At 36.7% G+C, this 24,262-nt stretch overlaps 1 protein-coding gene and 1 non-coding gene across 2 annotated transcripts in view; one reads left to right on the top strand and one right to left on the bottom strand.

Moving 5' to 3' along the window:
• The window catches only part of LOC125235476, a 44,446-nt gene that overhangs the window by 5,710 nt on the left and 14,474 nt on the right, over positions 1-24,262 (top strand). The gene's annotated exons all lie outside the window — the stretch shown is intronic.
• On the bottom strand, positions 14,907-14,978 carry Trnam-cau. The gene has a single exon. It is a non-coding gene; the product is annotated as a tRNA-Met (tRNA).

Genomic DNA, 24,262 nt, shown 5'->3' with positions numbered 1-24,262 from the left:
GCAGTGTCATCAATATTATTCTGTTTGTATCCCGCACGTTTGGCCCACCCTCGCCCGCGCCCTGTTCATACATAAATAAGCACGACACGTCGTCTTCTCTGATTACATCGCACCGATGTAGTGAGAAATAGTGTAGTCAGATGCTGAGCCCGTCTTTTGTTCAATATATTCCCTAGACGCTGAATGAATAGTTAACACTGTATGCTCAACGTGCAAGTTTACGGTTTCGGGTTTCACTTAAAAGATTGGAGATAAGTCGATGAATTTATTTGTTTGGTGTCAATATGCTGATGTTACAATCTCTGTTGGTGTTGGGAATTTATTTGTTAACGCTGATATGTATCGGAATTTCTGTGAAGAGATATGTATATCGGATTATAAAAGTGCCAAGAAACTTGTTTAAAACACTAAAAGTAGCACAATATTTAAAAACTTTGAGATCGTTTGAAAGCTAATTAGATTTACTAACAGTTTTATTATCAAGTATAACTTGAGCAATATTGAGTAGATAATTAAAGTAGAAACTTATTTTATTAAATGTTCATTAGTTGCTGATGAGACATCGTATATTTAGTACAGTGTCAAATGACACTAAAAAACACATCATTACTGGAAATTACATGAAGTTCCGTTACTCCCAAAAATGACGTAGAGCTTCTTGTCACGCAATACGGCGATAAAGCCGGTTTCCGAGGCAAATTAAGTAGAAGGCAGAATGGATCATTGACAAATACAGTAAGTATAGGTTTTACACGAATGTCGAGAAAATAAGTTTAAAATACCAAGATAAAATTCATCTAAGACGACTTCAAATTTTGTTCCTTTTTGGTGGTAGGCAATTTGAATTCAAAAGTAGAACAGAAAAAAATGCGAGGTAAGTTTTCTGAATGAAATAGATAAAATATTAATGACACGCTTTAAAATGCACAAAACAACACGCCTTTAAAATCCCGCCTTATTAATGCGAGTCGTTCCGAGTGTGTGTTTTTCCTCACAGATCCCATCTAGCGACATTAAAGCTCGCGGAAGACTTGTTCTACTGATAAATGATGTGCCCGCTACTACACCGCTTCGCTTTTAATCCTCCAACACCATTGTGTCGACGTCCGATTTTTGACATCAACGGTTTCCTACCACCGCCCACACGGTTTGGTAAATAAGAAATTAATGGCCTATCTGTATCTCGGTTCGAAATCAATTGGCCACCTATTTAATGATTTGTCGTGTCGATTTATCTGTTCGTAGTATCTCTGCATGTTAAACACAATTTACTGCGAACACTAAATAATAATAATAATATCGCTGCATTAAAGTACATTGTAATTGTTTATGCTTTTCGATTACATTATTTATTGTATTTATTTATTAATGCAAAAATAAACAGTTTACATTATATGTAACAGTGTCCCACAAAACAGTTTTCACGGTTTGTCTGTGGGATCGAGCAGTCTCTACTCTCTTACATTATCAATTATCATGTATGAATAATCAACATGTAACTATATTATCTATAATACAAATTATTATATGCAGTTTTTAAGGTAAATACGTAGCTTTTTCCCAACACTTTACATGTTTCCTGTCTGATGTCAGAGGGCAGGTAAAGAAGTATTCACTTTACTTATCACCGATCGGAACGTTGTTAAATGAAGGAGCGGGGTTAACTACCGAAATTGCAATCAAGATTAAAATGTTCCCACTCGTAAACAAGAACGTAATGTCATAAACAAAGTATCTGTTAGATAAACACGATCGGGCCGGTTATACCGAACATTAAAAATTATGAAACTGTTTATCAGTTTTAATAGTTTTGTGAGCGCGAGCGGCCGTTTTGATTACATATTTAATGTTTCAGTAAACTATTTAACATCGTCCCGAAGTTGATTGGGATTCGATTAAAAGCAGCTGCTCACTGAAAGCATGTACTAAGCCCTGCAGCCACCGATGAAATGGAGATAGTTTTAATGCTCGTAAATTTCGTTTAGAGACTCCGTCCGATCGACTAATCGCTTTCGTCGGGATGTTTGCCTAAGTTTGAAACTAAATTTTGTGCTCGATTTGGTAATATCGCAATTCATACATTAATGGCGTTGTAACATTGAGGGTGTTATTCTAAAGGGTCAAGAAGATCCTTTACAGACATAAGTACTCCTATCTAAGTTAAGGTCGGATAAACGGTATATGGGTGACACTTTATGTGACCAAACCCAAAGCCATAGCGTTAATTGGAGAGCTGTTTAACCTGAAGATAAGTGTAGAGGTAACAGTTTACTATACTCGTTTTTACAAATTATTTAAACTAAAATATTATGTAGTCGAACGTAGATGAAACAGTCACTAAGTGCCTAATCAATAAAAAAGTTTCAATAAAGGAACTGGGCGTCATTATGTTATTAAAATTAAATCAATACCAAATTGTTGGATCAAGCTCAGGCCTATGATTACCCACATTTAGCGTCATGCCTCAGTGAATTTGTTATTTTAAACAAAGCACAGTAGGATGTCCACGATGGGCGGAGCCCAGCCTTCGCCATGCGTACGCGCATTCAATAGTTACAGCAAAGGGGGAGTGGTGTGACAAAGAGGGGAACCCAATTTAAAACTAATTAAAATGTTACTACAACGAGCGTCTACTTAAAAACACCGTAAGATTGCTCACAAATCTTAACTAGCCAGAATTTTTATAGGGATAGGTGTCAAAATTTATTGTCTCCCAACTTCGTTTCGTCTGCAGCCCCAAATCCCTTTATCTGAGCATTAATCTTTTGAAACCCATAAAAACGAATCTTTGGATCTTAACAAATATTTTGTACGAAATTGATGGAGGAACCGTCCCTTATCTAAGGCTTGAATCTGAGACGATCAAAATTCCTAGAGGTGTCGATACAACGTATGAGTATGCCATAGTTGTTAAAGCTTTATTTATAATTTGTTTTATGTGACTTATGATTTTTTATGGTAACGTCATTGGATCAGTTGTTTTTCTTGGCTATTTACATGTAAAATTTTATATATTTTATTTCATTTTATACATTTCATAATGCTCGAGCTTTCCTAATACCACTACAATCTGTGCGTTGTCAAGCGGGTATACATGTTCCTGTAAAAAGTTTTAGTTTAAAAATAGCTAGACCACTTTTAAATCACTACTGTACTGCCACTTAAAGTGTGAAGCGATCATGGGACTTGCGTGGGCCGTGGCACAGTTGGCATTCTTTTACAAAAAAACAACTGGCACCCCGTTGTTTAAGAGGAAAAAAATAATGAAATATGTTTCTTAACCTTTTTTTCGACATACGAGAAAAACGTTCAGAATTTTAAAGTGTCGTATTTAAATGAACAACCCACAGCGAGGTGACATTAAAATTCGATTGTGGCCCTTTGTAACAGTTTGATTGGTGAGTTAGTTTATATGGGATGTTTTATTACATATCAGTTTATTCAGGCGCGATTAAACAATTTCGGTGTTTTAGGGTCCCCTATTGTTTAATTATAGTCAGTAAATGGCGCCTCAGGATTCAAACAAGCTTCTCCTTAATATCAAGTTTCAAATTGGTTTCTTAAAATCGTAAGGCAACAGTTTTAGAAGCCAATTCATCTGAATAAACACGAACGTGGACGCTGCTCGGTAGAAAAAGGCGTTAAGTACATAGGGAAACTAAAGAACACTTACGATGTTGCTTCAGAAGACAGAAAGCAGACAAAAATACCGATTGGGGTAGATTTGTCTCGCGGAGTCGCCTGTCATGGCCAATAACACAGATCAATGTTGCGTGCAGTTGGCCACGCCACTCGAAACATACTTATTTAGGAATCTAGCAACACGGTACTATAAATAAGCTGAAAATTGGATTGTGTTTAAAGTAAGATTAATTGATTAAAATTGTAAGGGCTTTTGTTTGGCTCACACGTATATTTATTGTAGTTTAGATTTTAGACTTTTCGTTTTAGAGGACGGTACCTATGTTAATGTTAACCTACATATTACTGTGTAAGATAGCAAAATACGCCTAAGTTAAATTGGGTATTAAACAAAAATATTTTCAGAAAATATTAGCCGTTGGCAATAAGTTTAAAAACATATTTAAGTAATACTTATTATACTTATAGGCTGTATTAGTTTACTATGTACTTTTAACGTGAAATAAATTTTGCTTACAGGCTTAGTAAATTAATACTAAAGTGAAACAATTAAACGAACTCTCTCCCGGGAGCTGAGAGGTTTGTCCTAAACATATTCAATCTAAACCATTTATTTTTCATACTCGTATCTATAAAGAGTCGTAGCTTTATTATAGAACAAAATATTTTAACGAACCGATGTGCCTATGTGTAAAGTTTAAAATAAAAGAGGCACACGACAGAAATATTTTTGTATCGTGGACACGCCATTTAAGTCACTATCGTAAATTTTATTGAAATGCCCCAGCAACGATCGCCGTACGAGATGCCTTGTCTTCGGGACGAATTTATGCGTAATGCGTAAACAAATTGACGTCTTCGAGATTTTCTTTGAAGGGGACGCCGACTTGATCATGTGACATGTCTTTTGATGCCTACTTTTAAAACAAAATCAAAATTTTGAAAAACCCCCGATATAGTGGACTGATTTTCATGAAACATGGCTAAGAACACTCCCGACTAATTCAGCTTTCAAAAAAAAAAAAACAATCTAAATCGGTTCATCCGTTCCGGAGATACGATGACACAGACACACACACAGACAGACACGTCAAACTTATAACACCTCGTCCTTTTTGCGTCGGGGGTTAAAAACCTAAAGCGCATCAAACATTAGGTAATCACAATCCGTTTCGAACAATTGATTTTCATGCACGGTAAAAAATTTTAGCGGATATCAGTTGCATTTTTAAGAACGGCACCTCAATGCATCGACGGCGAGCGGACGTATGGCTTCGTAAGTCGTAAAATCATATCACGTTACACAATAGCTACTATTGTCTTTTTATTTCATTTCATTGTTTCCCTCGCTTCATTACTTCGCATTAGCACTTCGATGTCTGCTTTAGATTCCCTGGCTTAGAAAACTACAATACGCATTTGTACCTATTCGTAAATGGTGTTGTTCGACAACATTTTAATTAAGCTCGACTAACCACGAAATTAAACAAAAGGTTCTAAACAATCTCAGAAATTGTAAGTGTATCGGTCTGAGCCGAAAGCGTTTCAAAGTCATTGAAATTGTAAAGTTTATCGAGAGAGCGGCAAGAAAGCCCGAATCGAGTTTACGGAATGGAGCAATAAACTTTTTAATTTGTGGCTAAGTCAATCAATAATAACAGGAGGAGTGTGGTAAACATGGCCCAAGCTCGCGGCGCCCGCGGCGCTGCGCACTGCGCGGGCTCTGACAAGGTTTCCTGCTGTTTCAACTTGCCATATCTAAACTCCTGCTTATTAGTACTTTTACGCGACGCTCGTCAGGCGTTCCTATAAATTTATTCCCAATCAACTCCTAAACATTCTCCGTTTTACTCGTGAATCGTGTTACTAAGACATATTTATTTGACGACATGAAAGCGCACTTAAACTCGATGTACTAGTATACCGGCCGGTACAGATACGTTTCCGCTGCGTGTTAATTAAAGGACCGTGGCCAAACTTTATGGTAGGTGGCAGTCACAACAATAATACGTATGAGTGTATAACGGTCGCGTTTTCTAAGTAGCTCGAGGGCGCTTGAGGTTTATCAGATGTCGTGAGTATCGCGAGGCTATCGGGCCGCGTCAGACATCCGTTGTCCCGTTGCTACTTATCAGCTCACTAAATAAAAAGCCTTTCCACCGGTCTTTGCCTCGTCCCTGCCCATTCTTCCCCTGACCGAATACTCGTTTATCGCACGTGACGTGACAATTCTTTTATTCCTGACACTTTGTTTCCACATAAATTACTTCGCTCTTTGGCTACCGAGGATCGCTTCGGCCGGCGTCACCGTGCTTGTGAGGTTCCCTTTATTTAGCTTCGTTTTGCATTCCGCCAGCTGTGTTTGCTCATTGTCTCTCCGCTTAAATTAAAAAAGTATTTTATTTTTATTTGCGAATCCTCTTCACCCACGACTTATGTGACGTTAAGTTTGGAATGAAGTATTCTTATTGTTGCCCCATGCGGTCTTTACGCAGCGTTGCATAAATTATAGGATCTTTTTTTAATTAAAAGGATGGATCTTTTTGCGTAGGCGGTCGTTTGGTGTTTCATTGTATGTTTATCGCACGATTTATTAAATAATTGCCAGCGTCGATTAAAAGATTGGTAGCGCCATTACATTGTTACCAAGTTAAGAATCTTTATACCTAGCCCCGCCAGTGAGTATAAAATTCCACGTATCACGATCACGCAGCAGTGAAGTACCTCACGATTTATGAACCCACTTGGACTACTAATGAGCAATACAATCGTAGTTATTAAAAATCAATAACCGTGTTTATTGAAAAATAACGGTTATTACACAGTTAGGTACTTACCGATTTGAACAAATCTGTTTAATAGTTATTTGTTTTACAAGGGGTCAAAGTTGTTCTTTAACCGTACGTGCCAATATTTATACCCGAGCAAGCGAAAGATTCCAGTATTGAACCTCGAGCGTAGCGAGTAGTTCAAAAACTGGAATCTTGAGCGTTGCGAGGGTTTCAAGGCACGAAGGTTAAACAAACTTTGCCACCGAGTGAAATACAAAATTTTTCACCACACCGACACGGAAAAATACTGACTACAAAACATCAAACTAAATCAAATCCATCAATTTATTCAATATTTATGATTCAAAATCATCATTTATAGGTTAAATATCTACCAGCCAGCTTAAGACATCAAGTTAAAATTTGTATAAAATTACTTTGCACTTGTGGATAAAATGCAATTTTGCTACCTGTTTTCGAATAGCAAACAGAGCGTTTACCGGTTGGTGTGGTGAAACTGGTGAAAACGAATGTTTCGAGGATTAGATTTTGTAATTTCATCTGCGATAAGAAGGCCGTTCACACACATAAGGACAAAACCGTCGCTAAAGTACCAAGTAACAACTGCCTAATCTCTGGCGGTCACATCATTGTGTGATGTCGCATGAAAATTAGGTCCTTTACTGGCGCGTAATAAAGCCAGCGGAGGCTCTATACAATACCGTAATAATAAGTAGAAAGGCGATAACATTGAAATAATGCTTTGTTGTTTAGCAGTAGCCCTGTTGTCTTCAATTGTTTTAGTCAATTCCTTGGTGTATTTAATTATAGCCATTTCGTTGAACAATAAAACAAAAGGTCTTGATTTAGGTTGTTATTTAAGTTTGTTACAAATTTATTAATCCGTCGATCGCCAACAGGTCTAAAGAATTAAATACACTTATAAGTATTTAGATTATTTAAAACTTGATCAGAACGAATACCAAACAACCAGAGTAAACTCGGCTTCAAAACATAAAACTGATGCATAAAATGCGGGTAAATGTATCAATATTCGACTACCAAACTTAATCATTTAACGCCCAACTTAGCTGTACGTGTTGTGAATAGCTCTGAATGTCTCCCGCCCTGAGATAACGGTAACCGGTGCATTGACCCTCCATCATCGCTGTAAATGAACAGTAATAGCTATTTAACATGTATAATAATTATTATAAGGAATGTCTTCGTACTCAAAGCATGTCCGCATCAACTTCCTAAGTAGCTAATGTGCAAACATAGGTGCTTATTATACTCATGTGAAGAATATAATAGTAATAAGCTAATGTAGAATGATACCCGATAATTTATGAGATGCTACATTATGTAAGTGGATTATTGCGGCGAATGAATAGAATCAAACCAGTTTCCAACAAGCCATTACTTTACCAGGTGTAAGTTTCAAAAGAATTCGAAACTCAACTTATTACTCTTTAGTAGCAAAGCATCTGCAGATCTCATTATACGGACAAAAAACCACATCCGCAATTTGGAGATGTAACCGGAAAATTATTACCATTACTACAAAATTCTCCAACAGAAGGAAGGAAGACTTCTATGATAATCGTACTTTATTGCGACCGCACGCTACGAATGAATGGCTGTCAATTCTTTTATACGTAACTGACATAAATTTGTCGTGAATAAACCATCTTTATAATGGACCGTCTTTGTAGTTCCGTAGCATTTCGCCAACATTCCGTGAACGTTCAAGTCATTCTTTTTATACTGAACGGAAATCGCCGAAATTGAAATTGGCCGAGCTCATAACAATGTCGCCCGAACCCACAAATAGAATCTACCGCCTTCCTATTCAGAGCTCGCGTTCTAGGATCATTTCAATAAAAGTTATTGTATTGAAAACTGACAATGGGCGCAGGAAGTGATGTGAGTCCGTGTATTGAAGCAAGTGGACTGTTTATAATTTGTGCATTGTTGGTCCGGGTGGCGCGGCCATTGTCAGGCGCGCGCCCGATATCCTTCTAATTGGCTTTTTACACGACGAACAAAATTGAAACGCGGCTAAACGATTATGGTGACGGCTGAAATGTTTTCTCGCAGTTTATAACTAGTGACACTGATACCCCGGATTAATTAAACGTGTTCCACGGCTTTTTGCTATTTGGATCGAGTCGCCGGCTTGCTTTTATGTACAGCGTGTACTATTTGTAGTACGTTGTTTATGTTGACTGCTTGAACATATCTTATTTGTTTTTTCATTAAGCTTCATGAGCTTTCTAGAAAGTTGATTAGATGATTTCTAATGTGACGTGTCCATTTTAGTTCCCAAGCTTGCAAAATAAATTTGATTAGACTTATACCTGCGTCAGCAGTAGATTTATTTTTGGTAAAGCCAAATTGTTGTTCATGTAGAATTTTATTACGATTGAAATAGGAAATCAATTGATTAAGGATCATCTTTTCAAATATTTTACTGAATGCAGGCAATATAGACACTGGACGATAGTCAGTCGGATTATGGCTATCACCTGATTTGAAAATTGGTACTACTTTACTGAATTTCATTAAACTTGGGAATACACCGATATCTATACAATTGTTAAAAATTAATGCCAGAGTTGGTGCCACAATCTCCAAAATCGATTTCAGTACCTGGACCGAAACACCCCATAAATCTTCAGTTTTCTTTACTTGTAACATTTTAAACGTCTTCATTATGTCTAATGCGGAAACACACTGAAATTTAAAGTGACTTAAATTTTTAAGTTCTACATTTTGACGTAGCAAAGATTCAGCAACAGCTGTTGACGATGACAGTAATCTAGTGGTTTCTTTGGGTATTTCGGAAATTGAAACGCGGCTAAACGATTATGGTGACGGCTGAAATGTTTTCTCGCAGTTTATAACTAGTGACACTGATACCCCGGATTAATTAAACGTGTTCCACGGCATTGTATATTTTGTTAATTTTTTGCTATTTGGATCGAGTCGCCGGCTTGCTTTTATGTACAGCGTGTACTATTTGTAGTACGTTGTTTATGTTGACTGCTTGAACATATCTTATTTGTTTTTTCATTAAGCTTCATGAGCTTTCTAGAAAGTTGATTAGATGATTTCTAATGTGACGTGTCCATTAGTCGGAATTTTTAATACCTTAGTATGTGCTGAAACTTAATAGTGAGCATTGGCTGATTGGAGCGTCATATATTTAAGTAAAATTATACTATCATTAATAAGCAGCTTAATATCCCAGAGCGTTGTAATTTCATTGTAATATAGGATATGAACTTCAACACATCTGCGTAAGCACGCAGATTACAGTTAATACTTGTTCACACAATTTGCAAAGCCAAAGTTATTTGTCATGTATAGAGATCGTTATCAGGGTGCACTTTTCGTGGCAACCGGTACGGTTGGCAAAAAATACAAATACTTACATTTAAATATTCACTTTGTTCTTAACTACAAAATAAATACTTACCTTCTTAGGATTACACCTCTACGGTACAAAGCCTTTTCCGATGAACTATATATTTTTAAAACAATATAGGTACGTGTAGACATATTATTTTAATCCAAATAATCAAATGCACTCTAAATAAGACTATCTAGAATTGTTATTCAAGTACCCAGTTCAAGTCAAAAGTAGTGCCGAAGCCAAATCTGTTGAACAAATTTTAGTTATTTATTCAATGTAATTTAGATAAATAATTATAAATATGTGTATATTTCATAATTTGTTAAGTATATAATGTTTTAAATACTTGTGTATTTGTTTTTTTGCCAACCATACTCTGCCACCAATACAGCACGCTGATAACGATCTTTAGTCATGTATAATATCTGTAAATTCTCTTGGTGTGTATGTAAAACAGATACCAACTCTAACAAATGAAACATAGATTATATAAGCGGTACGCTGAATGATTTGTGTCATAAAATACAGAAGTAACCTTTAGTTTTAAAGTAGGTTAACAATAACTCATTACAGCTACTTAACTCAAAGCTTTCACCTCAATTTATCAGCTTCCCTCAAAATACCTCACTAATCTTAAGTGCTAAGTCAAAACATCCTCCTACTTAAAGCGCTACTTTCATCCGTTCGGATTACAATGGATGCCGCAAGAATGCGTGATAAGTAATCCTATTATGTCTGTTAGTAATTAATTCCCAGAAATATACTAACCGTGATAGACGTTATCTTTGAACCGATCTGTATCAGATAAGGAAATCGATAGGACACAGCGTATGTTGCTCAGAGGGATCACTCGTTGTAAGTAGCGATTAGCTGGATCTTGAGTCACGACTTTCTTGATAAGAGGCTGATGTTAGTGCGGTCCCGATGATGCCATTTTCCGATTATTTGTTGTACATACTTTATACTAAAGCTCGATTGACTTCACGAACTTACATTGTAATATTTTTATTGATATTGGTATTATTGCAACATGTACATTTAGTATCTATATGACTGTCTGTGCATTTTTATCAGGTTATCAAACAAGTTTTTTGAAACTAAGAGATTAAAATCGTATTAAAATTCAATTCAATTCATTTATTTCAAGGACCAACTGAGATCATTACTACATTATTAAGTATACCTGCTTAAACGTCTATGTGTGTTGTATAAATATATAGGTATTTTTAATTTGTCTAATTGATTTTTAGAAAAGACATTCAACTTTAGGATCGCATTCAGAATGACTCTTAGACAGAATAAAAGTTGTTATTAGTAGTACTAAACTCTTTATTGTACAATTAATAACAAAAAAACACAGTAATTACAGTAAATAATATACAAAGGCGAACTTATACCTTTGAGGGATTTCTTCCAATAGTCTGCTGACTGCTGAACACACTAATTACTGTTTCTTAGGATGAAACTGTCGGGTAAAAAAGAATCTAACTATGAATCGTCACCTAGCACCAATTTTTAAATCTCACTCAAGAAATAACCTCTATCATAAACTAGCAAGTAATGACGTCATACTGACGCGTCCATTTGTCAAGCTGAGCTGCCTTATCTATAAGAAAGCTGGCTTAGACTCCGTATCGTCTCACAATAACTTCCTCGATACGGCTGCCGGGCTACAGCCGAGCGCTGTATGAATTTATTCCAAGTAATCGGGTATTTAGGTTGGTGTAATATGGAGGTTGGATTCACGGTTATTAGTTCGGAAAGTAAGGGTATGTTAATACATCGATAACAAGTTTTCTCAAGAGTAATCTATCCTAGAATAAAGTTGCTAGAAGATACGTTACCTAGTACACACTATGTATAAGGATAAGCTCGAAACTTGGCTGATTGAGTGCTCAAAGACAGCATTTTATGTAGATAATACCTATGTATTTTTCTCTAAGACACTATATACATATAAATCCCTTCTAAGTCGATTCTTATTAACGACATCCGTATAAATATATTTAGCACTTGTATTTGGTAAGTATTAGCGGCAAACTTAACACTTCACGTTCACACATTTTCGACCCACTTTCCAACTGTTTCGGAAGCCACAGCGCGGATTAGAACAAGTACTTAGCGGGAGTGCTATCTTGCCTCGGTTTTGTTTTGGTCGAAATAAACTTGCCTAAAATACGGACAAGGTTTCTTAGTTACACTTTAGTTGTAGGATTTTTTTAATTCTCCATAAATAATTGAACGAAAAGCATTGCTTACTGAGCAACTTTTACTATGGCACCTACCAACCTCGAAGTAGTAAAAAAAAATATTAATTATTCCATACGTTTTGCTGATCTGGCTGTTAAAATTTTTCACCTTTTTAAAGTTATTCCCTTATAGAAAGTTGCTTACTATGACCAACGGTAACGAGTAAATAATAACTTAGTTACAAAAAACGAGTATAACAATATATTTAATATCAAAATCAAGGGTGAACAGGCATCTTCTGGGCGACCTCACTCCATCGTAGGCCACCTCTTTGCCTTTGTCTGTGGTCAACAGTAAGCCCATTCATAATTTAAAAAAATATATATATGTGTGCGTCTATACTTATTACATTTGTATGTAGAACGTATTCGTGCTTATCGATTATATAATCACTTTCCTATCATAATATTGAATCTTACGCAAGATATTCATGTAGGTCCATTGCCAATGAAAGCTCAGGTTTCTTTATAGCTTGTACTATACATACAGTTTCAAATAGTATTTATTTGACCATTAACGTGTTTTGTAAGCAAGACCGTCCATTAAATTTAATGTGCCGCGGAACATAGTTTACTAGTTAGCTAGGGTTGTACGATCTTCACTTAGACCTTACGATGCCATTACGAGCAGGTCGCCTTTCATTGATGCAGATTTTATTATTTTTTGCTCTTTAGAGCCACAGCCAGGTAAGAGTAAGTTAAGAATCATAGTTAGCAATGATTACAACCTGCAATTTTATATTTACATGTATTATTAAGTCTGACCACTAAAACTTCATGTCCGTTCTTCTAATCTGGCACCACAAAGTTAGTTCACTACTCAAGTAATTTATTTTATGCCCTCTATAACCTTTTTGTCGTGCTGTATCGTTCGGATCTTTTAATTAGAAAGCATACAAATAAGAGGCTATTCATCTACAAACGGGCGGGCACGTTAGTGACAAAGCGTCAGGTAGCGGCCTCCGTCTCCGCCAAGTAAATTGGATATCAATCCGAGCGTGACGATTTTATCTCACAAAAAATACGTAACCCTTTCTCTGATCGCTTTACGTAACTAATTCTGGGCACACAATAAACCCGACTTTTTGCCTCGGAGATATTTTTATGTAACAGATTTTGTTGATTTATTATGCGTCAAGTTAATCTGCGTGATTTAACTTTAGCCGCATTCTTTGAATACGCATTGTTTTAGAGACATTATGTTATTTAAGACACGTAAAATATGAGATTATTATGCATCCGTTTTCTCATTCGAATTGTTTATTATAAACATTTTGTAATCGCTGTGTGAGGTATTTTCACACGAGCTCTATATTCAAAAGTAATGAACAGTTGATGTTGAATATATTTAGACTAGGTTATTTTGTATACAAAGTAATAGAAATATAATGTGCCAGTTTAATACAATAGACAGCAAATAGTCAAACTCAAATACAAATGTCCCAGTGATTAGCGCAAATATTTAACATCAATTTTCACTGGACATGAAAGCCACATAGTGTAGCTCTTCTTCACAAATACGCGAACATTTTCTGCGTTTCATCGCTACACTCGCAACCTGCAACGGACTGCGGTACGTTTCGTTTATCAGTTAGCCGGCGGGCTACCTTTCCAGTGATTAGCACCTCCATAAAGACAGCTACAAAGCGAGGTGGACCGGAGATTTATCGCGACACGGCCAACGCCGGGTGAACCATCACAGTAAATATCCGCCTTACGCTTCCACTTCCTCTGAACTTCGCTCTATTGATTTATAGCTCTGGGTTTTAAAAGCTAACTTTTTATAAGGCAACTCGGCCCAGTTGTTTCCAACTGTCTGCAGCATCTGGCTCCTTTAGCCGTTTTTAGTTGCTGTTTCGGGAACTTTGCCGTTTTAAACTTCGCCTCTGAAATGAGTTCAAGTGACACTCGCAAATGTCCATAACTTGGATTGACAATAGCATTATATCTTACTTTGCTTTTGCCTGGAGATCGGCGTAATAAATTTCATTTAAATAGATTGAAGAACAAACACTGCGACAGGAGACAGATGAATGGTAGGATAATGCGCGGTATTATAGCTAAACGCAGCAGTGGTATTGATATAGTAGAAAGTCGCTATTCTGTTTGAGCAACCATAAATCCTTATTAATCCTCATTTGGAAGTCGATTCAATGAGCAATATTAAAAGACAGGACTACCCGGAGCTATAATTCTTCAGGGCACTTTCCAGCTTGCTAGTTAATAGTATAAATCAAATACTCTTGTACTTGTCATCGGTGCCGCAATAATCAAAGCTGGTTGGTAGATAAACCGGGTTATTTGAACGGTGCGATCGTCGGGAGGGTATTATGTACCTACGGTCCTTCTCGAACCTGCCGGTTGCGCGGTTGGCTGAAGGCAGGCAGTTGCATTACGGTTCCTTGTGCTATCTTCAACGTCAGTTTATTTAGCTTAACACTAACTTAATTGGCTATAAATTAGGTGCATGCAAGTTAGCTAGTTACTGGTTTGCGATATCCAATTGCGCTTTCTCGTCTTGTTAGATCTGGTTATCGCGGTGGCGTGAATTTTGCACTCGGGATTTCTTAGGGTATGCAAAAACCGGTTAACTTAAAAAACCGGTTGTATTTAAAACGCTGACCCGTAATAGAAATAAATTGATAATTTAAAGGTAGGTACATAATATTATGAAAAAAAAACTGTCCTTTTTCTAACCATATAAAGCCAGGAATTCCGCGGCATATCCATACTAGCATAATGTTTGAGGTCATTCACCCCGTGTGGCATCCAAATCCCCGATCACTGGATATCATACACGAAATAAAAAACGACAGGGCCCACTGGTGGCCGAGCCGGGAATCGAACCCGGGTCTTCAGCTTATGCGGCTAACGTCCTCACCACTAGACAACCCGCCCGCCGTGGTACCCGACGAAATTTCTCTAGTGTATGTTATCTTATCTCTGATAAGGCTAGGCGCCTTTGACCAACTCTAAGGGCGAGCAATTAGTGCTTGCACCTCCTATACGAATCCTTTGCAGGATTACGATATAGCGAGAGAGATGGTGTTGCCATCTATACAGCTAGGGAACAAATCAAATTATTTTATTGAATATTTTTCGATTTTGTTCTTTTTTCAAGTAGTCACACTACTACGGCTTAGCCGCGTAAGCTGAAGACCCGGGTTCGATTCCCGGCTCGGCCACCAGTGGGCCCTGTCGTTTTTTCTTTCGTGTATGATATCTATTTAAATTTATAATTTATATATAGTAGTGTGACTACTTGAAAAAAATAACAAATCGAAAAATATTCAATAAAATAATTTGATTTGTTCCCTAGCTGTGACTTGTTTAGTTAGAAAAGTCCTTTTTAGTATGCGTGCTTGCTCATCATTTGTAAGTAAAGCTAGTTTATACGCAATCGAAAAATACAAATTGGGATCTATTTAGCTTATAAGATTAGACCCGAGGCGAACAAATTGTTAAAAATTTAAAATTTTAAAAGCAATACTCCAAAAAGTTACGTGGCCACAATGTAATCTTGCTACTTGTTGTAGGCAAGACAGGGGGCCGTGCTTGGGTGGAAGTAGCTTTGTTTCCTCAATTTACTAGTAAAACTAAAAACGTGTATGAATATATCGTGATACGCATTTAAATTCAATCTTTATGTTTCTAGTTTCGTGAGTAGCGTAGCGAGAGTAAGTGAGTAAGAGGTCAATACGAAAAGTGTAGTTGCAGGCTAAATAAGTGTGCTTCACCTTCATATAGGAGTTTGTTTGACACCTTGATTTTAGTTTTTTATGAGAGCAGTATATTTGTCACTTACTAAACACAAATATCACGACGCCGACGCTCCTGGTCTAAAAACCACACACTTTCATTCTTGTATCGCAGTATATTTTCCTACCTACCCGTTTATTATTAATCGTATATTTCAAAGACTAACCTGCTGTATCAACACGCTGATGTAGTGTAGCCTATCGCGTCGGTCCGGTGCTGTTAATATATCTTTTGGGTTCAATTGGCGTAGAAGCCATTTTGGCCAAAATTAGTTTTTTTATATATTTTTTCTAGGAATTTTTAGCCTCTATCGATCTGCATAAGAGTTTCATCGAAATTCATCATTCATGTACCTATTATTGTTATTGCGTATAGGCAGCTCCAGTACTAGTCAGCTCCAGTAATGAGATTAGCGTATTGACCAATAGTTTTGGTTTCAGTATTATCATAAATTAAATATAACAAGATCATACCATCCCATACATTAAAATGCGACCGCCTACGAACGCGCTTACACTCCACCACACATAGATGGCGCCACAAAAAAAATGTCTTGTAGCTTTCGATTATACTTGTAGATGGCGTTAAGTGTCACTTTTGGCATAGATTTACGGCTCGGAATTGACACTTAATGCCAATCTACAAATAATCGGTGGCAACAAGGCATTTTTTGTGGCGCCATCTATGTGTGGTGGAGTGTAAGCGCGTTCGTAGGCATGGGATGGTATGATCTTGTTATATTTAATTTATGGTATTATGCCATTTTCACTTTTTTATATTTTTAGCTGTACATTTTTTTACATTCAACTGTATCAACTCCCACCATCCTAGGTATTGTAAGGGAAGACGATTGCACAGATATGTCTCCCCTCCGGTCGCGGCAGCAAAGCAGGTGGAGTCACAATTAGCGGCGAGCTTAAAGTACGCACTAGTACGCCCACTTTTACAACGATGGGGCTAGTTTGTTAAGGCGACTTGCTTTTTTTGTCGACTAAACGTGCGTGCACTTTTTAACCAGAAAAGTTATCAAGAGCGACGAAGTATAATATTTATATGGTGTTAATATAATAAATGTTCAAATTAATAGTAACAAGTTAATTTGACCATACTTATTTTTAACCCGCGACGCAAAAACGACGGGGTGTTAGTTATAAGTTTGACGTGTCTGTCTGTCTGTCTCTGTGTGTGTCTGTCTGTGGCATCGTAGCTCCCGAACGGATGAACCGATTTAGATTTTTTTTATCTGAAAGCTGAGTTAGTCGGGAGTGTTCTTAGCCATGTTTCATGAAAATCGGTCTACTATGTCGCGGTTGGGGGTTTATTCAAAATTTTAATTTTGTGGTTATTATATCAGGCATGATTGTATTGTATATCTATTCTTATTTTAGGTTAGGTCTTTTTTTACAGTGTTGATTATTATTTTAAATGAGTGCAAGCTATTTATTTATGATCATAATCAATTGAAAACTGACGTACGTCGTTAATCTTAGCTCCTTAAGTCATTCCATTCATTATATACCTCATTTGGTAAAGCGAAAAAAAGTTTATTGATACAGTTTAATATTTGTTATCGTCATTAAACTGTTTTATTTCGGACTCGGTTTTATTGCTCTTTCAAACTAAATGTAATTTATGGCAACGTCTGTTATCCCAACTGCTTAGCAACAAATCTATTATGAGAATTTAGTAATCCCTATTTTCTTTTCGTTAACCCTTCACCAATAAAAAAAAACAACACTTAACGCGTATGCAGATTGCATCTTAATCCGCAAGGGAATTTCTAAGTGAGCCATTTACATTTTGTATCAACCCGCCTTAACATAGTGCGACTACACGCTAGGAGGGATTACCTCACTTTATGCTGCGTTACTCTCCTGGCCCTCTAAGCAAGAGCGCAATCGTTGCTGCTCTGGAGCGTATCGCAGTTAACTCTCTCTCTATCGCTCTTCATTATTAGCGAGACAAAGAGCCAGTCACGGAGCTTCAACTAGAGTACGCTTGGCTAGAGTACCTGTTTACCCTCGGGGTAGGAGCGTCCTTTATGGTATTTGTGTCCCGCTCTTGTAATTCTTTCAGCCTGTTTGTCTTGGATTAAACGCATGTCTTTGCTTTTAACGCTACTGTTTGCCCGCCCGCCTATATAAATATTCTTAAGAGTACAAGGCTATTTACTTTCACGGTTATGAACCCTTTAATTGCTTTTATTTTATGCTTTTTGAAATACAGCTTTGATAAATTCTTTTAGCCGTGCCGCGGTCGTAAAGTTAATCGTAAAAATTCAGCTTTGGATTACTTTTACTAAAATAATGCGGGTTCTTTTGTTTCGTAAAGTTAGTACGCGCTGGCGTGTTTTAATAAAGATATTATGTAACTGACAACTTGAGTATTGTTTTAAACAGAGTTATTTATCTTGGAAGAGCAAGCTTTTACAGTTTTGTTTAATATAACAACCTGACAAGTGATAACCAATCATGTACTTACGCGGTTGAAAATGCAGATATATTAATGTGCACTGTAATATTTGCCAATCGAAACATATAAATTAAAATATGCCTACTTGTTCTTCATTTTCAAATAAAACTCACATACTGGTAGATAAAATTATACATACTTCAATTCGTTTTGTAATTTAAATTAATAAGCTTACTAAATTCGAGTAGATAGTGTAGATAGGTACCTAAGTTTCCATTTGCCCCGAATGCTAGATATTTTTTTTACAGGGAAGCATTTTGCTTCGTACGCATTGGGTTTAACAGTAAGACTCCCGTTGATCGGATGACCCTTGATATCTGATTGCGTACCGTTTCTCATTATCGGCGATTGTGGTCGCTGCACTGTTGTTCACGTTTCAGATCGATTGGAAACATCGAATGCTAAATAACTTTAGGGATAGCTGTACTAACCTGTTTGCAAGGATGCCTAGTATAACTAACCCATTTTCAATACTTGAGTTCATTTCTGTGTTTCGTCAGTAACAAAAAAGCTTATTAAAAATGATACTAGAATTGGAAGTAAATGAGTGGGTTGGGTTGGGAATTGAAGTATTACTACTTAATACAAATACTGTTTAGGTATTTAAGTAGATATTTTCTTAATGCATACTCCATTACCAAAATTTACTAAGCCCAATGTTAAACTCCTATGTAGAACACATACATGACTCAGGAACAAATATTGCTTCACTGAGATTAGAAGGACCATTGACTTCATAGGCAGCGTCACTGCCGTCACTGGTAAGTACAGTCACCTTCAGTACACCTTCAATAATAGGTATGTTAATCCTCCTGTGGGTCTACAAATATTTATCGTGGCAAATATTTTTGCGGCCTAAGAAGACAAAGAGTTATTCCAGGTGACCTTAATTATATACCCAGCTATCAATTCGGAAATTCAAACAATCTGTTCAGTCGTCAGAATGATATGACTTTAATCTTTATTTTACTTTATAACACCAACTCAAAGCTGTTATAAGGAAAATTACTTACACGTATGCAAAAAGTTGATCCACCTAGACTTGTATAATATAATATCAAATGATTCCATTGTCCGATTCCGAGAAGTGACACCCGACCACCCTGCGCCGTCCGTGTTTGCGACTAGGATCGCGTTACCGCGACTTGTGTGGCACTAGGTGTTCAAACTGAGGGAATCATAGGAACTAGAGACAGTGACAGATATCGTTTGTCATCCTTGCAAAAATATATGAGTCTTCATGTTGTGCTGTTCTAGTTCAAACCGTATTTGAACCGTTGCGTTGCAACAACATGTTTCAATGGAAAACTATTTTAGCTGAGAGGGACATAGCTCTTGCTTTGTCTTGTATATTTTTTTACATTTTACCAAAATGTTTATATCTAGTAGCACTATGGTGTCGCTATTCACTATTTCTATATGTACAATATACTAAAATAATCTTTTTTGGAGAGACCCTTTTTAAATAAAGGTCCATTACGGCACTCTTGTGGTGCTCCCACACTGGCTGTTATAAATGTTACGTATATAACACGGTGTGTTACCATTTTATACAACATTTATAAAAGCCCAGAGAACCATTAAATAAATACTGATAAGGAAAAAGTGAAATACTGCTTTCATTTACTCAGTTTCTCACCTTATTTTGTGATTGATATTCAGCATAACATCGATATTTCTGAATATTTGCAAGCATAACCTCGTAAAACCGACACATATGGCATATTCTCAACAATTTCCAGAATCCAACATTGTCATAGCCATAAATCGCGCAATCATTTTCATAATGCTACCGGCAGCCATACAAACGACGCGTCAACTTAAATCAGATACATACCAACATAACCACAACACTTTACGCCCTCACTATACTTGCATACAATAGTTGAGGATAATTTTCGCATTTCAACTATCGGATCTAACCGATATTGTTGCAACGGTCCTCGGGACTGCATTCTGTTCTCTTGGTTCTATCACAGAATATATAATAGTACAAGTACAGAAGGCCCACTGCTTTGATGTTCACGACATGCCGCCTTTTTAAATGCCTACAAAATTCTAACAAAGAAACGAGCCGCACGTGCGCGACGCCCGGCGATAGGGTTGCCTACGGATTAAAACGATTTAATACTCAGATAAAATGTTATACTATTATATTCAAGTCGTGGGTACTTTGTAGGTATAAATATATAGTATTTATAAATTTTTGTTTAAGTTCCAATATCACAAGCCTTATTGAATCTTTTCGGGGCCTTAATCAATAGTAGATCTGTGTAAACATGTCCTATGGTATTTATTTTATTCAAGATATCTATTTAAATAAGCATTATTAGCCATTCCACACGCGGACATCGCATATCAACCTTAACAAAAAACTCGCGACGTAAAGTAACATTAGAAAATGCGAACGTGCGTTCCGTGAGAACGCGCGCCACCCCTGATTAGGCCGCGAACTCGCGGCCGCCGGCATGTACTTGTAGCGCGGCGATAGAATCGCGGAGTGAGCCGCCCCTGGTTCTATTGGATTGCGATGTCGAACGTATCTGAATAGCGTAGCGGGAATCTGCTGCGTCAATTATGGGGTTAATTAACTGTCAAACGCAACCTATTATTGATATATTGACATAGATTTAATGTATCGATATTAATTACGTGATATTGTGTGTTTGTAGACAAGCAGAAGCTCGACGCATGTTATGTAACATTTTGAGAAAATGAAGAGCTTCAAGCTAGCTTAATACCTCGTTTTTTTTTTAAATAGGCTCATAGCGACTTGGACCTAAGTATTATTTGTTCAAGAATAGAACAGGTATGTGGTTGTAGGCTATATTATTTTACCTTATTGATGTAGAATTGTAGACTAATCTTTAAAACGTAAATACCGTTCGTCCTAAATAAATATAATTTTCAAATTAATGTTCAGTCATTCATGGCTATACAATCAAATTGATTGATTATCTCAATTTGATACATGCGTCGTTAGCAACCGCATCCATGCGCGCATCTGTCGCATGCTCGAAAGAACCCGTGATCCTCACAAAAACTGACGGGGCCTCACCAAAAAGAGACAACACTATACCAAACTACTACGCAACCGTAAGAGATAAAAACAAACCCCTCCAATAAAAGTTGGAAGGATTTTGTGCGCGTCGAAAGAAAAAGCTGATATTTGGAATTTAAAAGCTGTCAGTGATGATATCGCTAATACTCGAATTGACAATGTCTTATTCCCTTTTGGTAGCTGAAAAACTTCTGGAACTTTTGCCTCGTTTCCTCGCATGCCAGATTTGTTTTTATGTTCCTCCAAAAATATACAAAGGTGTGTTGAATAGGGGTTCTCCGTAAGGAATAGTGCTATTGGGCTTCTTGTAATTCTTTACGCATGTCGTAAATCGGACTTTGCGTGTAGTACCCTTTCAGGAAATAACAAAGTTTAGGATACGACTGACAAATGTAATGAAGGTGTTATTTCATTTAATACTTTCTTTCTTAAATAAATGAATAAATAGATAGTAATTAATGATTACCTACTTACGATATATTTATGACAAAGAAGTTTTTTAGTGGCAGTATCATGACTATGTCGGTCGTTACACTCGTAACGAGTTTCCTCTTAAGTAAGACAAGCTTTTAATGAAAATAAAAACCCAATATAGTGACAAACAAATAAATTGAACATTTTATAGCCGATACAAAATATTGTTTTTGTACGTTACACATTCTAAAAGGGTTTACTATACCATAAAAGTGACCGTTTTATTTTACATAAAGTATTTAAATTTATAGCCGTTGTTTCATCTGTGACAGTGCATATAAAAATCAGTTGCCTAATTTTTCTCATCTCAGACAAATGTCATTAATATTCATGTTATTAAAAAAAAATAAGGCTACATAAATTTAGTCGTAAAATGTTGTCGGTTAGAAAATCTATTGCTTGTTTAATAACATAATCGGTGCGATAGTGGCCGAGGCGAATATTGTAATGCATAACTACTTAACATACAGAGCCAGTTCTCTTGTTGGAAACGTATGCTATTGTCTCCGGTTAGATATAAAATACCGATATGACCCTACGTCTTCGTTGCAAGAAATATTCAAGGGATACAACCCACACTTTTAATAGCGGTTACATCATTTCCACACAATGAGAGCGCCGTCCACACCCATTCTCTGTCCGTATGATTTGAAATTATAGCACCATTTTATTTGCTCTCGGAGCATTTATATGCGGTCGCCGAGCGGCACAATGTGCCACAGTATTATATGTTAAGGCGAGGCTCTGCCTCCCAAAATCTGGGCTGGCACCGTACCATTTTTATGGTGTCTACTAAAGTTGCGCCATTGCGCCCAAAGTCCCACCCAGGCCTTCATTATCTTCATTTGGAATCTCTAGGTAAGGATGGTAATTTTTTTTGTTTATTCACACTTTTTAACCTTTTTAAAGCATACCGAGCTAAATTGGTAGCACATACACTTTTGGCAACCTATGAAATAACTTTTAATTAATCCTCGCATAGGCGGGCAAAATCGTTACCAACTTAGCATTGTTTAACTCTAACACAAACTGAGTGGATATGGTACTTTAAAATGTCTACAGTTTTTTGACGAAAAGTCTCTCCTAATGTGTTTAATGTATTGTATATACTGGACTGTACTTTCAAGCGCCATATTTCAGATAAGTTAAAAATACTACTATAAAGGATGATGTTCAACCTCCAGAAAATAGATATTTAAAGAGTGCGAACGCCGGGTTATTTATAGATCGCGTGGTAAATAGCCTTAAGGCTACATACATAGCGCTTGCGAAGTGTCCCGCACGTGTCGCTGCGCCGTGCGTGGGAGGCATAATGAACCGGTAATTTAATCCCTGATTGTGTTACTATTAAATTTATTCGCGCCATGATCAAATTTGGTACACGTTTGTACCATTTGCATTATTGTTGGTAAGTCAGCATGATTTACTTCGCCTTTACATGGTATTCGTTTGGGATTGGGTGAAGTTGGTGGATTTATGATTGCTGCTTTTTAAGACCGAATCTCAAAAGTAGCTTTTTACCGCATTCTTGTCATCTTAAATTGATCGGCGTATAGCAACATGATTTTATTTATTATATCGTTGCCAGTCTCCCATATAGGGCCAGTTGCATCAACCACATTTGACAGACACATCATCGTCACGCAGCAGACGACTATAGAACTTCCCGTACAATAAAATTTAGCGAACGCTTTAACGGTGACAGACAGTTTGATGCAACCGGCCCTTAGTCTCAGATAATTGACGGTTATATTAAATATTTGAGGTATTCATAGTATGAGATCATCTTTCGACTAATTAATGAAATACTGGTAGCGTGATTGATGCATCTCATATTTAAATTTAATCATTACTTAAGCTTGAAACTTGATTAGCATTCTGCTAGATTTCATTCTAAACTAGTTTTATAAGTATTTTTTACTGCAGCATAGGAACATACTAAAGATTTTAAAGCTTGTTTATAACAGCGCAGGTACCTACCAATTAAGCAATTTTGCCGGTAATACGTATCCTTATTGGACCAGATTTAAGGCTTTTGTGGTATAATTTTAAAATAGTTTAAGGACTATAGTCTCGATCGTCATTATAATTATAGGCGGTCCGTCAGAAAGGCAAAGGGCATAAAAACTTAATGGTCCTATAATATAACATCAATAAAGTAAATTGGCAGGATATGTTCATAATAAGTAAACGATCGACACGTTGCTTTGTATTTTGAAAGGCATTGTTATTTCCCATAATATCTGTTATTCAGACCTTGACAGTTTGTCTGACAAAACACATGGAATTCAAAAGATGTGTAAGAACGTTGCACAGCTAACTTTACAAGCGCGATAAAACCATTCGCATCTGTCAAACATCCGCAAAAACTCTATCAAAGTAAACGATGAAAATAATAATACAGATGCTTCGAGCG

Source organism: Leguminivora glycinivorella, chromosome 17 (assembly GCF_023078275.1).
Source record: "Leguminivora glycinivorella isolate SPB_JAAS2020 chromosome 17, LegGlyc_1.1, whole genome shotgun sequence".
NCBI lineage: Eukaryota > Metazoa > Arthropoda > Insecta > Lepidoptera > Tortricidae > Leguminivora > Leguminivora glycinivorella.
The sequence above is the reverse complement of the archived record's forward strand: the minus strand, read 5'-3'. Positions and strand labels throughout refer to the sequence as shown.